At 42.4% G+C, this 15,085-nt stretch overlaps 1 pseudogene; it reads left to right on the plus strand.

The window, feature by feature from the left end:
- The first annotated feature begins 329 nt into the window (after positions 1-329).
- Positions 330-1,415, plus strand: Parl-ps7 (presenilin associated, rhomboid-like, pseudogene 7; annotated as a pseudogene).
- The last annotated feature ends 13,670 nt before the right edge of the window (positions 1,416-15,085 follow it).

A 15,085-nucleotide genomic window follows, 5' to 3' on the forward strand; every position in this document is an offset into this window, starting at 1 on the left:
GAACTGGGGTCTAGAGAAACTAGGTCATGGTCACAGAACTACAACAGCAACCCAGTCTTCTGAATGTTAATCTTCAATGTCCTAGTTGGGGTTTCTATAAAACACCATGACCATAATAAGCAAATTAGGAAGGAAAGAGTTTACATTGCTTACTCGTCCACATCATAGTCTGTGATCAAAAGAAGTCAGGACAGGAACTCAAGCCAGGAACGAAAGCAGAAGCTGTGAGACAGCCCTGGCCACCAGCTTGCTCAGCCTGCCTTCTTACGTCACTAGGACCACCATTAACTAAAACCACCACATCAATCTTCAACCAACAAAATGCACAACATATTTGCCCGTGAGAAAAATCTTTATAGGGGCATTTTCTCAATTAAGAGTCCCACTTCCCGGGGCCATGGTAGGGCAGAGGTTGGGAAGATGGGACTGAGAGGTTGGGTGCAAGGCCGATACTGCAGTCAGGCGTGGGTGCCTTCCTTGGGTGGCGGCTACGGGGAGCTCTCTGCAACCTAAGCCCCGTGACTGCTCAGATGCAGGTTTAACTTATTTCTTCAGCAAAAATGTGGACTTAGAAAAGCACCGAGGAAGGTTGAACCTTGAAGATCAGACACAAGGTCAAGGGAAGAAGCATATAAGAGAAGTGCCTTGATCCTGCCCCTGGAGGAAACAGTCTTTTATCCTTCCCCCTACTAAGAACTCTCTCGTGAAGCCCTTTTTCTTCACCCTTGGGTTCACAGGCTGTGCATTTGGGTCAGCTGCTATTTAGCAGTATGAATCGCTGAAATACGGGGTTCAGAGTTATTTTGATGGCATAAAATCTAACTGGTTGGATAACATAAGGCCACAAAAGGAAGGAAACCTCAGAAAGGAGATTAACAAGTAGTGGAATAGCCTACACGATGGCCAGCAGACGGCGACAGGCATCATAGCTGCAAATGCCCTCATATTCTGCTTGTGGAAAGTGTCATCCCTGCATCGAACCATGATCTCTACATCCAACCCAGCATCAAAAGTTCTCTGTTCTCCAATGTTGCTGTCAATGTTCAGCCATGTCTCCTTACACACATGGCAGCAAATCTGTATGTTCTGTGGAGCTTCTCATCTAGTTACACAGGAAGATACAGACCTTCAGTTGGTGCAGCCGGAGCAATCACGACTGTGCTTGCAGCCATCTGCACCAAGATCCCAGAGCAGAGGTTCGCAATCACCTTCCTCCCCGTTTTCACCTTCACAGCGGGCAACGCCTTAAAAGTCATAATTGCCATGGATACAGCTAGGATGATCCCATGGAAATTTTGGGGGAGCTCTCTTTGGTTTACGGACATGAGCTCATTTGGAAGAATAGGGAGGCTCTAGTGAAAATCTGGCATGAAATAAGGACTAATGGCCCCAAGAAAGGAGGTGGCTCTAAGTGAAGCAAAGCTGGCCGGCGTGGTGGTGCATTTGATTTTTGCTGCTTGGAAAAGTCTCAGCATTGGCCACCCCAAGTGATTTAAATGTCCTCAGTACATGTCTCCCTAGCAAATTATGGCGAACTTGTGAAATAAATGTTTATATCTCTTAAAAAAAAAAAAAAAGAGTCCCACTTCCCAAATGCCTCTAGCTTGTGTCAGAGGTAAAACTAACCAACACATTCGACTGTGAGGACTCAGCTTTCAGATATGGCTTCCTTTATACCACCCACTAGTTTTGATTCATACACTAGGAAAAATGTTCATGAAGCACCAGGGCCATGACTTCAGCAGCAGTAGGTCTGTATGTCTTCCATTAAAGGAGCCAGATACCTGACCAGGAAATGGTTTAAATCAGTTATCTACCGTAGCCCTCCAAGCACCCTTTTGGTTTCTGTCTCAATGGTACCAAGGGTATTTGTAAATATAGTTGTTTCTGTTTTTTTTTAAAAACCATTAGAAAAATAGAGTGTGGGAGTGGAGAAATGACACCATTGGTAAAGTGCTTGGTTTGTAAGCTTAAGGACCCGAATTCAATCCCAGCATCTACCTAAAAAGTCAAGACCCTGTTCTGGGAACCTTAAGGCTCTCTAGCCAGACAACGAACACTGCCTAAATAGCCAGTGCCAGGTCTAAGCAAGAAACCCTGACTGTGAAACAAGATAGGCAGCTCCTAGGGAGTGGAACCCAAGCTCAAGCTCAGGCCTTTATGTGCACACACATCTGCATACCTCCTGCACACAGACATGTATTTTTAACACACACACAAAGCAGGAAAGAGGAATTCTGGACCCTTGTAAAACTTTACAGGATAATTCTGATATAGAAGCAAAATAGGAGCAGTACTCATTCTGGATGCTCTTCTGAGGGCTTACAGGAAAAAATATCCCTAGTGGTTCCAAGAACCAGCCACAGCCCAGACTTATGAATACCTATTCTTTTATTCAGCCACTTAGAAAAGCGCAGGGAGTTTTAATAGAGAGAGCCAGACATTCTTCACTGAAAAGCGTACTTCAGGGCATCTAATGAAGGACGGGCTGCTTCAAATATTTAGAGCTGAGCTAAGACACAAAACCCACAACAAGGAGTCCATCAGATGCATCTTCATTTTTCTCTGGTGAGAAACAACAGAGAGCAGGAAGTAGTTTTCAATTAGCCAGAGGTGCAATACATGCCTAGGCCCTCAGTAATCATCATTTCAGAAGTAAATAGGATTTGCCTTAATTGACAAGATGTCATAAAGCCTGTTTGGAATCCAAGCCACAATATATAGATGAAGCCACCTTCAAGTGTCTGGGGTGATTTGAATGAGAATGTCCCTGCCTCATAGACTTATATATTTGCATGCTTAGTCCCCAGCTGACCATTTGGAAGGATTAGGGGTATGGCTTTGTTGAAGGAGGTGTGCCACTGGAGGTGGACTTTGAGGTTTCAAAAGTCCACACCAGGTCCAGTCTCCCCATCTCTCTCTCTCTCTCTCTCTCTCTCTCTCTCTCTCTCTCTCTCTCTCTCTCTCTCTCTCTCCTGCTGCTGCTGCTGCTGCATGAAGATCTAGATGTCAAGTCTCAGCTCGTATTCTAGCACCACATGCCACCATGCTCCCTGCCATGATGATCATGGACTGATCCTCTGAAACTGTAAGCATGACCCAATCAAATGCCTTAGTTTATAAAAGTTCCTCTCAGCGATAGAATACAAACTAAGTGTCTCTCTACCATCCTGGGCTGGTACACAGAGACTAAGTCACAAATAGTGATTATGGGAGCTTGCTGGAGGCAAAAATCACGCTGGGGTAGAGAAGGGGAAAAGGAAGGAAGGAGTCCAAGTGAGTTAGAAAAAGAGCAGGTCCATTGATCCTAAGGAAACCTTCCTCGTTCCCCAGGAAATATTCAATAGTGGATTAACAGAGGCAGAGAAGTTACACAGAAGACCAAATGTCAACACCACACTGCCTCTGAGCCCTCCTGGCTTAAATCATCAGGGCAGAGAAAACCTTCTAATCCATCATCCATCTACCTCTACTCACCGAGCAAACAGGAGTGTGTCCAATCAGGATCTCCTTTCTAAAAGCATCGAGACACATAAACTTCTCGGCAAGTTGTCATAACATAACCAGCATTTCCATAATAAACATTGCCTGTTGACTCTGCAGATTTTCCATGGGCAAGACACGTTTTACAGAGGACTACCTTACAGCTGCTTAATGTGTCCTTTCAGGTTCTTTTTTTTTTTTTGCTTCTTTTTTTCGGAGCTGGGGACCGAACCCAGGGCCTTGCGCTTCCTAGGCAAGCGCTCTACCACTGAGCTAAATCCCCAGCCCCCTTTCAGGTTCTTCTGTTCACAACTGATTTCTGATTTCAGAGAGAGAGAGAGAGAGAGAGAGAGAGAGAGAGAGAGAGAGAGAGAGAGAAGCAAATGTTTCTCTGCAAGCCTAGTAAGAATAGATGTAGGGGAAGGTGGCCGTCTTTGGCAACAGCATTACGGAGTCAATGACAATCTTTTCATTTGAGGACCTCACAATAAAATCCTGGGGCAGGGGTTGTCAGTAGTAGAATGTTCACAGGTACAATAAAGAGAATTAAAGCAAATGAAGAAACTCGATCCTCTGCCTGGGTTTTTCTGCCCTGAGCCTTCAGCACCAAGGCCACTACTTTCAGTTCTGAGCCACTTAATGTATTCTAAGCCACACTTCCGATGAACACGCTCACTATATCCTGATTGATGTGGTTTAGACGTTATCCGACAGCTTATCGCTAATGAGAATAAAGAGACGAGCAGCAGATGTCTGCACACACATTGTCCAGTTTTCAAACATGTGCTGTCACATTTCCAGTTAAATCATTATTCAGTGTTCACATTATAAGAAATATGAGAATGTTATGCATAGTTCAGATAGACACCATGATCCTAACTCGTTTCCCTGAGAATTTTATATAATACCTGGAAAATAATTTTAGTTACTTTAGGTTTTCTGAAAGTATCTACCATACAGTCCCCCCCATATGCTCTAACCATGAGGAAATACTCTTCTCAATATCGAATGTATCAAGTAATCTATATGTTCCCTTCATATACAGTGAGATGGGGTTTAAACAGGAAGTAGGCTCCCAAAAGATATTGGGTATTTAAGGCTCGCTTCCCAGGTTGAGGTACTGTTGGGTGGTTACTTGATCATAGGGTGACACACTCATCAACGGCTTAAACTGTTGATGAGTTCCTAGGTGAATACGTTAGAAGAGGTGGGGTCTAGTTAGAGGAAGTGGGTCATGGGTGCTTACCATTGAAGGCAATACCTGGAACCATTTCCAATCGCTCATGTTCTCTCCCTGCCACCCTGAGATGAAGAGCTTCCTTGCCCTCCCAGCAAGGATGATCTATTTCAGTGCAGGCATGAGAGCAATGGAGGTAGCCATCATAGACTAAAACTTCTAAAGCCAAAAAGACCTTTCTTTCTTTGTTGATTTTCCTAGGTATTTTGGCAAAGGTGAAGAAGCTGACAGACACATGCACCACTAATTTAATGTTTCTTCTTTTATGTAAACTGTTTTTTTCTTTGGGGAAAAGCTCACAGCATCCTGAGACAGTATTTTGCCTCTTTGAAAATTTACATCTTTAAAATTCACCAGATTGGGCACTGTGTGACTCTTTAAATATGAATACATATTTGGTTCTTTATTTCTAATCAGTTTTCTTTTAAAATCATGTTCGGTTTTCTCCCCTTTTTTTTCCTTGTGTCTTTTGCAACCTTCTGATTCAGTTCACTGAACATTTATTTAAGTTGATATTCTAAACCTTCAAATGAATTGTTAAGAAAAGGGGGGAGGGGAAAGGGGAAATGGGAGAGACGGAAAGAGGATGGAAGTCAGGATAGGACTTCAAGCAGAACTTGAACCTGGAATTAGGAGCTGATGCAGAGGCCACGGAGGAGTGCTGCTTACTGGCTTGCTCCTCATGGCTTGCTTAGCCTGTTGTCTTATAGAATTCAGGATCATCAGCCTAAGGATGATGCCACCTACACTGAGCTGGGCCCCCCTACATCAGTTACTCATCAAGAAAACACCCCACTGGCACACCTACAACCCAGTCTCATGGAACATTTCTCAGTTGAGGATCCCTCTTCTCAGATGACTCTAGCTTGGGCTAAGTTGACATAAAACTAGCCAGCACACTGCATGTGTACCTAAGAGGCTCTTAAGTAATATATCACAGAGGTAATTGTCCATTCATGTCTACTGATATATTGTGCACAATAACCAAGTTACAAAATTGGCCTTGGTGTCCATTAATGAATGCATGGAGAAAGAAAAATTTTGGTTTGTCTATATAATGGAGTTCTATTTAGCCATGATAAAGAATAAAATTGCGCTATCTAAAGGAAAATCAGTGCAACTAGAAATGATCATATTTTAAAAATTGAGACTCGGAAAGACAAATATGGCATGTTCTGTCTCCGTTGAGTCTGAGATGTTTTTACATGTAGATACATGTAGTCATATGGTATCTAGGACATGAAAATAGAAGCGGGACTCTCTGGGAGGAATGACTTTGAAAAAGGGAGTGGGGATGTAAACTTGGTTAAATTACATGATGTCCAAATATAAAAATGTATCCGAAAAACCCATCACTATGTATAATGAATATACAGTAATTAGGTCATGCGAGCATGCCCTTGGGAGACAGAAAAGTAGTACTTATGAGACCATGAATTCGTTTTTAGAAATCAAAAGAGCAATATCTGCCCCTCTTGCCAATTCTGGCTAGCATCATACAGAAGCCTGGAGAGCGGGGCAGAGTGTTCTGGACTGTGATATAGAAATGTATACCAAATAAACACTTTCCTCCTCAACTTGTTTTAGTCATAGTATTTCTTCATATCAATAGTATCACTAACTGTGGCAGGCAGAAACAGTATAGCTAGGTCGTACGGTAATTCTAGCTTCGGGGTTTTTGGGGTTTTTTTTTTTTTTTGAGAGAGTCTTTTATGCTTGTTGACAGTCTCACCAGCAGTGTATAGCTTCCTTCCCTTATCATCCTTGCAAACATTTATTGACACCTCTTAACATTGCCATCTGGAAGATCACATTTTCACACCAAACGTGGGTCCTTTGGACACACTCTCTCTCATAGCAGTAGCTAACAATCAGCAAGGCCAGGAAACCACCTCAAGCCTAACTTGCACCGTGGCACCGCCTACAGTTCCAGCAGCTGGTGCTGCTGACTCCTCGATATAATTCATCTGCATATCTGTACAGACCAGGATGACTCAGGGAAGTTGAAACGTTTTTAAATGCACACCCATCTCCATATCCAATCTGAACTGTCCAGCACATTCTTTTATTGTCTCAGTGTGGAGCATGTGAGGAATGGCAACTATGAGATTTTGAAAACTCCACTGGCACCATGAGAATGAAATTCATCTTCCAAACAAAGAAGGCACACTTGGTTATGCATACAAATAAAACCTGCACAAAAGCCTGGGCTAGCTAGCATTTTTCTCCTTGATAGAGTGTCTGTCTTTCAGAAGTGAAATTTATTTCAAGAGGTAGCATACTCTGAAACTCTGCTCTTTGTTGGGAATAGCCTGAGCCCTGCGAAGGAGCAGATAGGGCGACGTGAGGTTAAGAATTACTCATGCTTGTCAGAATAATTACAACTGTTTACTCAATGACTACTATATGCTGGGTTCCTCTGCTATGTTATGTCACTCAATCCTCCCCTAAATCTATGAGATAGGTATTGCCATCCTCACCTCATTAAAAAAAATCACAGAAGCATGAAGAGGGAAATTCCCTTATCCAAGGAATGTGACCATGATGCAGAGCTCTCAGGCTGCTGTGATCCCAACCTGTGCTCTTTTTTCCCCCCACCCCCGCCACAGACACACAGAACCTTCCTCTAACATGAACAGGGAGAAGCCTTGGTTGGCATTCCCCGCTGTGGAGTACTGAGCCATGGGTTTCGAAAGTTCACAGATGGTAAGGCGATGCTTACTCTCTGGCTCCTTGCACCAACCAATCTCTAAGATCTTGCAGATGGGGCATCTTTCAGAGTGATTTCTTTATGAAGGAAAGCATTCATAGTTTCCATCATCAGATGTGCTCTCTGGGTTAAGTGGTAAGCTTAAGAAAGAGCTCCCCAGGCTTGAAGGCTGACAGTCACACCGCAGCCCCACTCTCTATTAGGCATGTGACCTTGGGCAAGGTATTTGACTTTCTTGAGTCTTGGCAGGGTTATAAGAGTGACCAATTGATCAACCTAGCTAACATACCATCTATCTCCAAAAGAAATCCAGAAAAGGAGGGCTTGTGAGTTGTCCCCACACCACAGAGAGAAACATCTTAACCAGACCTACCTATGTCCTAGCTGACATGCAGATGCTGGCAGTGAGGACACAATATAAAGACTGTACCAGATAAAAGAGCCCCCAGACACTCAGTAATTCATTCTATCACCATAGGGTCAAGGAGTTAATATTTTGGTGAGTTATCTCTGAAATCCACAGCCCAACTCTTGCAAAATAATTCAGAATGGCAATAAAAGGCAGATAATCTGTCTTTTCCAATAAAGTATGAATTGGGAATGATAAAAAATACCAAATCACCCTGACTGAGGACACCCTGACCCATCTGTCAACCATACATATTTAAAACTAGGAGCATTATCTTTTGAGCAAATCATGTGGGAGGGGGAAAAAACCCATATTCTTCAAATAAAATATTCCATAGCTTTTATGCTAGCTATAGGACTGAAAATACCACAGAACTAGAAAGATTGCATATTGTCTTGATGGTTCAGGCATTTGAATATATAACACAAATAACCTGTGGCTTAGAAAAGGACAAGAAATCTCTCGAATACACAAGATGAGACTTTAAATTAATGGAGCTGCTTCCAAGAACATCCATCTCAGACTCACGTTTGAATCAGTTGTCTAGGCAGGTTTGCCCTACAATAAGCTACAGCAATATTATGTCTCATAACTGCCTGCTTCCTCTCCACTCTCCCTTCCCTTTGAGGACACTCCTTAAACTCCAGCCATTGGTCAGCTACACCCCTCCCTCCAGAATGCACTGAACCCAATTTAATGGAATTTGGGTAGCTATTTTGTTCATGGCTTTCCCAGCCCTGACCATGAACACGCCCTACATCAGGTGAGGGTAAATATGTTTTGTTTTATTATTTAACATTTTACTGTTGGCATGGCATCAAATTTGCAGAAACATTATAAAGTAAATAAATAATCCATCACCCAGCTTGCCTGAATATTAGCATCTCACTAAAGCACAAAAATTGTAAGACTAGAGATGTGGGAAATTAACATTGGTACAGTATTATTAATTAAACCAGAGGTCAGTGTCTTACTGCTAAAGCCCATATCCTGATTTATGAAAATCAATGCTCCTACTTTCAAGCTGCATCTACAAGTGTGTTTGATTGGTCAAAAGATAAAGACAGATAAAGGAAAACGTCTCTACGGAGAATGTGTTCACTGTGTAAACATGAGGACCTAAGTTCAGAGCCCCAATCCCACATAAAACCCAGGCACCACAGTGTATGCTTGTATCCCTGGCTGTCACTGCCCAGCCAGTCTGTACAAGATAAGGAATTCTAGGTTCAGTGAGAGACTCTCTCTTAAAAACTAATGTGGAAAGTGACAGTATAAAATGCCTAACATTTACCTTTGACCTCCACAAAAATGCAAAGGAACAAGCAAACAATGTGCTTGTACACACACACACACACACACCACACACCACAGTAAATGTACAGGTATACAGATAGTTACGTGTGGTTTTGCCAAGTTCTTGACTTGTGACCTGTTCCAGCTGCTTCCTGCCAGTATCACGTGTACCTACCCTGTCCTTCCTACTAATGGGATATAGTGCTCCACTTTTAAATCTCTGTTCATCTGATATATGAGAAGAAGTATTGTGGGATTTCATTTCCATTTCTCTAATCACGAATGAATTTGTACATTTTTCATCATTTGAAAACCATCTGTCTCGACTTAATTAACATCCTAAGGAAAAGCACAGAAGAGAAAGTTGGTCAAAATATGCACTCCCCCCAGCTGGATGTGGGCAGAAAGTATGGATCGCAGGTTCTCTGGTCCAAAAGCAGCCATTGTCTTCCTGGCCCTCCTCAGTCTGAGAGCCCTGGAATGCACTCTGTAAGAAGACACCAGGCCTCATCCTCTCCCTCCAGAAACTGTAAGCCTGGGTTTAGACTCAAGCTAACCTGGGGGTCTTTGAAAAAACCAACTTTGGGACTCTCCGTTTCTTTATTTCTAGAATGAGAGCAAGTGAAATCTCTCTATTTCATATAAGAATGACTGAGTTTTTAAAGAGACACGAAGTTCCTCAGGGCCCAACCAGAAAGAGACAGTCCTAAATTGTTAGTTCACCAGGGCTAACTTCCCCACCCACACAGGCTACCAAATAGCCAATTGCGAAATCTGACACCCTCCTCTGCAAACATCAACTAAAGAAGCTTGAACACAGACATTTCTTCTTTGACTATGGAGCAAGAAGATGGGATGAATTGTTGCAAACCAAAACATGGCAACTTGTCATCTGGAGCAAGCAATAATTAGGATGTGTGGTGGGTAAGTTAGCCAGATTCAACAAAAAGAGAAGAATGTTTTATTGGTTATTTTATTTATTTATATTTCAAATGTTATCCCCCTCCCCAGTTTTCCTTCCACAAACCCCCTATCCCATCCCCTCCCCCTGCTTCTATGAGGGTGCTCCTCCACCCACCCACCTACTCCTGCCTCACTGCCCTGGCATTCCCCTACACTGGGGCATGAAGCCTCCACAGGACCAAGGACCTCGCCTCTCACTGATGCCAGATAGGCCATCCTCTGCTACATATGCAGCTGGAACCATGGGTCTCTCCATGTGTACTCTTTGGTTGGTAGCTTAGTCCCTGGGAGCTCTGGGGAGGGGGGGCGGGTCTGGTTAGTTGCTATTGTTGTTCTTCGTATGGGGTTGTAAACCCGTTCAGATCCCCTGTTAAGTTTGATAGACACTCAGTTACAATGATGTCCTAACCTTAGCAATCTCAAATATTACATTATGCGTTAAACTAGATAACTTGACATGTTGCCTCACAGTTCCAAGAATACAGACCATCACAGTGGAAAAGGCATGGCAGCAGGAACAGGTGTCAGGTTACGTTCTGCATGTAGCATAGAAGAATGAACTGGAAGTTGAGCTTGGCTACAAAAGATCAAGACTCACCCTCAGGGGAAGGAAGGCCTACTTCCTTCAATAAGGCTCACCTGCTAAAGCTTCCACAAACTTCCCAAACAGTACCACCAGTTGGAAACCATAGGTTCAAACACATGAACCTGTAAGGGAACATTTCACACCTAAACCACAACAAACACACTCAAAAAAATACAGCCATTTAATGAGATTTAAGTTTCCCCTGTAAATAAATGACACTTAAATTTGAATTTTGGATGAACAATTAATTTGGGACTCATAAATTCTGCCCATTATTAAGTTATCTGAAATTTAAACTTAACTAGCCTGTACTTTACCTAGAAAGTCAAGTAGCAGGCCTCCTCATCTTTCCGAAATTCACCTGCCTGTTTCCCTACATAGAAGGTGGGGGCTCCAGCTTCTATGCACTCTGCGGACCACTAGAATGGCTGGCATCCAAAGACAAGAGAAAAATGAATTATACAGTTTATTGAACCAAATGCCTTTGAGAAAAATGCTCCCGTGATGAAATGCTTATCAGTTATATTAGGTAGGACTCTCTCAGATGCAAATAATAAAACTTAATTCAAAGGAAAGAGTCCATAAGCACAGTCTATGTTGTCCAAGGTCTGAAAGTAAAGGTGCCAGGGCTGACTTGGAGGTATCAGAACAATGGGGTTTAATGATGTCATTAGGAACTACTGTGTAGTGGTACACGTCTGTCATTTCTACATTTGGGAGGTGGCTATAGGAGGATTAGAAGCTCAAGGCTAACCTTAGCTACATTGCAAGCCTGGGGCCAGCCTGGGACTCCATGAAAACATATCTCTAAAAACCAACACCAAACAAAATCTGGGGGATTTTTATCCTCTGTCTTCTAGCTGTGATTTTCTTGGTCTTATTTAATGAAAGTTTGTTACTCAGCCCATCCCCCAGGAACAGGAGAGATTCTCATTCTTAATGATCCAAGAATAACAGAAGGAAAGCATCAACACAGAGATGTAATGACTCAGTCATGACTGAACTACACTCTTCTAAATAAAGCAACCCAACCTTATATCAGGCCACAGACATCATAAGATTAAAACTACCCCCCTTATTCTGTGTTCCCAAAATAATGAGGGAAACTACATAGGAAAAGATCTTCATAAATCACTGAGCCTTAACAGAAAACAAAATGATCTTAAGATTCAATTACTTTTACTAACTGGACTCCAAAGGTATAATGGAAGGGACTGATGTCTGTAAAATTCCAAGAAAGGAAGCATATATATATATATATATATATATATATATATATATATATATATATATATATACACTCCTGAGGAAGACTCCCTCACTTTCACAAACACATAACTCTACCAATATCAGACCTTTCTAAGTGGCCTTCTCATAACCTAGCAGTTATATCCTACAGAGATTTGTCTGAATGAGAGAATTCTAGAATGAATAAATGCTGCAAGCTTGAAATTACTTGCTTTAAGGGAGGAAGGAAAGGAAAAATATTTCCAAAGACCAGTCATCCCTGAAATCAAACAAATAGCTCAAAGTAATGGCTAGGAATAAAAGCTTGGATAAAGGGAGGGAGTCATTCCCATCACAAGAAAGATTATTGGGAAGTGCAGAAGATTCCAAATAAGTGATTATGGTTTGATTAAAGTTTGATACACAGATATCCCTTTAAAAGATGTAAGACAAGTACCCAGTGGGTCTTCAGTAGATTGCATTGCATTGCACAGCTGAGGTACACAGTGCAAACACAGGAACTCCTGGTTTCACGCTGGATCTGGATGCTCAACTCTCCTCTTCTTCTGTACTTGTGAAACCTATCTCCTATAGCGGTGTTTAGGATATATGAAATATATAGCAGGCAAGAGTTGGCCAAAGTTCCTTACACTGGCTGCTCTGAGACATGGAATGTAGGAAATGTGCCTTATAACTATGAGCTCAGTGATAGGCTTTTGAAGTTTAATAGAGGAAAAACTGGGTGAAATCCCATCCCGAGTTACCTCAGCAAAGCATTTAATAAGTTCTGAGAAGCCCCACATGGGCCAGCCTCTGCCCAGAGTTCCATTCAAAGGAAACAGAAGCAGAACCAGGGTAGCATCAAAGAAAGATGTAAGCCTTTAAAGTGAGAGATGAGCACGGGGTTTCTGTAGAAATCCATCACCGTAAATGCTTCCCTGAACAGTTTGTACTGCCCATGTAGGCTCACAGCACTGTCAGCCACAAATGCCAACCCAGCCGACCAAAGTAAGAACAGAAAGTTAACCACTCCTTACCTGCAACCTGACTCTGCTAAGTGAGCAGAAATGATGGGAGCTGGCGCTAAGTCCCTCAGACACATGTGTCGTGTCTTCCTGACACCTCTGTCTTCAGTGAGTTTGCAAACCAGTCAGTCATGAAGTGACCCTTTCATGTGGCTTGTTTCAAACATTAATTCATCATGGGTCTATAAAGAGGTCCAAGTTCAAGGTGCTGATAGGCCACTTTATTAGGTGTCCTCCCACAATAAAGAGAAATACAAAGTTCTCTGTCTCCTTACAGAGACACTAATTCTATCATGAGGTCCCTACTCTCCTGACCTCCACAGGTTCTATCTGTCTCCAAAAGGCCCCATCACCAGCAACCATAGTAGCACTGTGAGTCAGGGCTCAAACACAAGAATTTTTGTAATTCACAAATACCGCATCCATAAACACTAACTTTAATCCACATGGTGGCAGGCATGCTTGTACCTACAAAAGTCCTGACTTTTTAATAGATAAAAATCACTGTGATAGTTTTCTCATTTAATGTGGTATGTGTGTGTGCATTGTGCTGTGTTGTGTTGTGTTGTATCTGCAATCCCAAACCTGCACACATATGGGGAGGTCAGAAGACAAACTTGCGTGTCAATCCTTGCCTTTCACCTTGCTCAAGATGGAGTCTTTTTGTTGTTCACTGCTGCTGCATACAACACAGGTGACCTGTGAGCTTCCCTACTTGCTGCAGGATCATTGAAGTTTTGAAAGGATATTACTGCTCCCAGCTTTTGAGGATTCGAACTCAGGTCCTCAGGCCAAGCAAGCACTTTACCTACTGACTCATGGCCCCAACCCCATTATAGTGTTTTTGATTTTTTAACATCATTCTAGTTTACAATTTTTAATGGGAGCAAGAAACCTTTTTAAAGAACCCCATGAATAAAACGGATCTGAAAACTCCAATTACTGGAGGCAACAAACACATAAGCCTCCCTCCCAGAGCACAGAAGCCTGGTCCTGTTCACTCAGTGCTCGGGATGTGTTACCTTCATCCCTGTGTTGCCCGCAGTAAATTCTCTAATGAATTCCTCTTGAAGCTTTTGTTGGCTAGAAGCATTTGTTTGTTTGTTGATAGGTTTACAACCAAAAGAATCTCAGCAGATGCAGTGTTTCTTATTCGTCCATTAAGGCTCTTGGCCTAAGAATGTGAGCAGAACTCACGAGGAGCACAAAAAGGGAAGATCTCTTTGTCCTAGGAATTAAGAATATCAAGAGCTTGCTTTTTTCCAAGAAGTGATGTGACATCATATGATATGCCCTCGGTATGTCTCAGGTTCCTCATCTGTGAAATGCTAAATGAATCTATCTGCAAAGCTTTCCAATTCTGACAGCTTATAATTTTATTTTGAGCTCAGAAAGGGCTGATAGATGTGTTTATTTAAAATTGCTCTGCTGATGTTCCACTCATACCCCGCAATCCTACGAAGCTCTGTGCCAACCCTAAGATCCAGCCAGAAACAGAGCAGAGAAATAATCCAGACATCAGCATAGATTTGGAAAGCAGAGTGTCTGGGCTTCCTCCAGTCATGCTTCTGCCTCTTTGCTCGTATAATACATGCAGTCATCTAACTGCAAAGACAAGACCTTGAACCACAATGTGGAACTTTGGTAAACTGTAGAAGGAACCCAAAGCAGAATTAGCCCACCGTACATAGAGAAAGACTCCCTTGAAATCTACTTTATTGAGACTCTCCCTCTCTCTCCCCACAATTGAAAGCAAAAGTGTCTATCCACTATCACTGTCCTCTCTAATGATCTCCTAATGCCTTCCCTTCTCCGTGTGCCACACCTGAGCAGTACCTACCAAAGTCCTTCCTCAGATTTAGGATTTTCCCGATGTGCTCTCAGTCCATTTGTCTTCTCCTCCTGGTTCTGCATAGTTTTTAAAGGTACGATTTCCTGAAATAAATTCCATATTAACGCAACCCAAATTCACCAAGTGCAATAGTTCACTTTGTGAACTTGACACAATCTGGAACCATATTGGAAGAGTTTCCTTAGGGACAATCGTCATGATCGAGTTTCTCTGTGGATTGTGTGGCTTCAAGGGTTAGGAGCATGTTTTGATTAAGCTAACCAATATAGGAGCACATGACCTTAAGTGGGCAGTACCAAT

The sequence above is a fragment of the Rattus norvegicus genome, chromosome 6 (genome assembly GCF_036323735.1).
Source record: "Rattus norvegicus strain BN/NHsdMcwi chromosome 6, GRCr8, whole genome shotgun sequence".
Taxonomy (NCBI): Eukaryota; Metazoa; Chordata; class Mammalia; order Rodentia; family Muridae; genus Rattus; species Rattus norvegicus.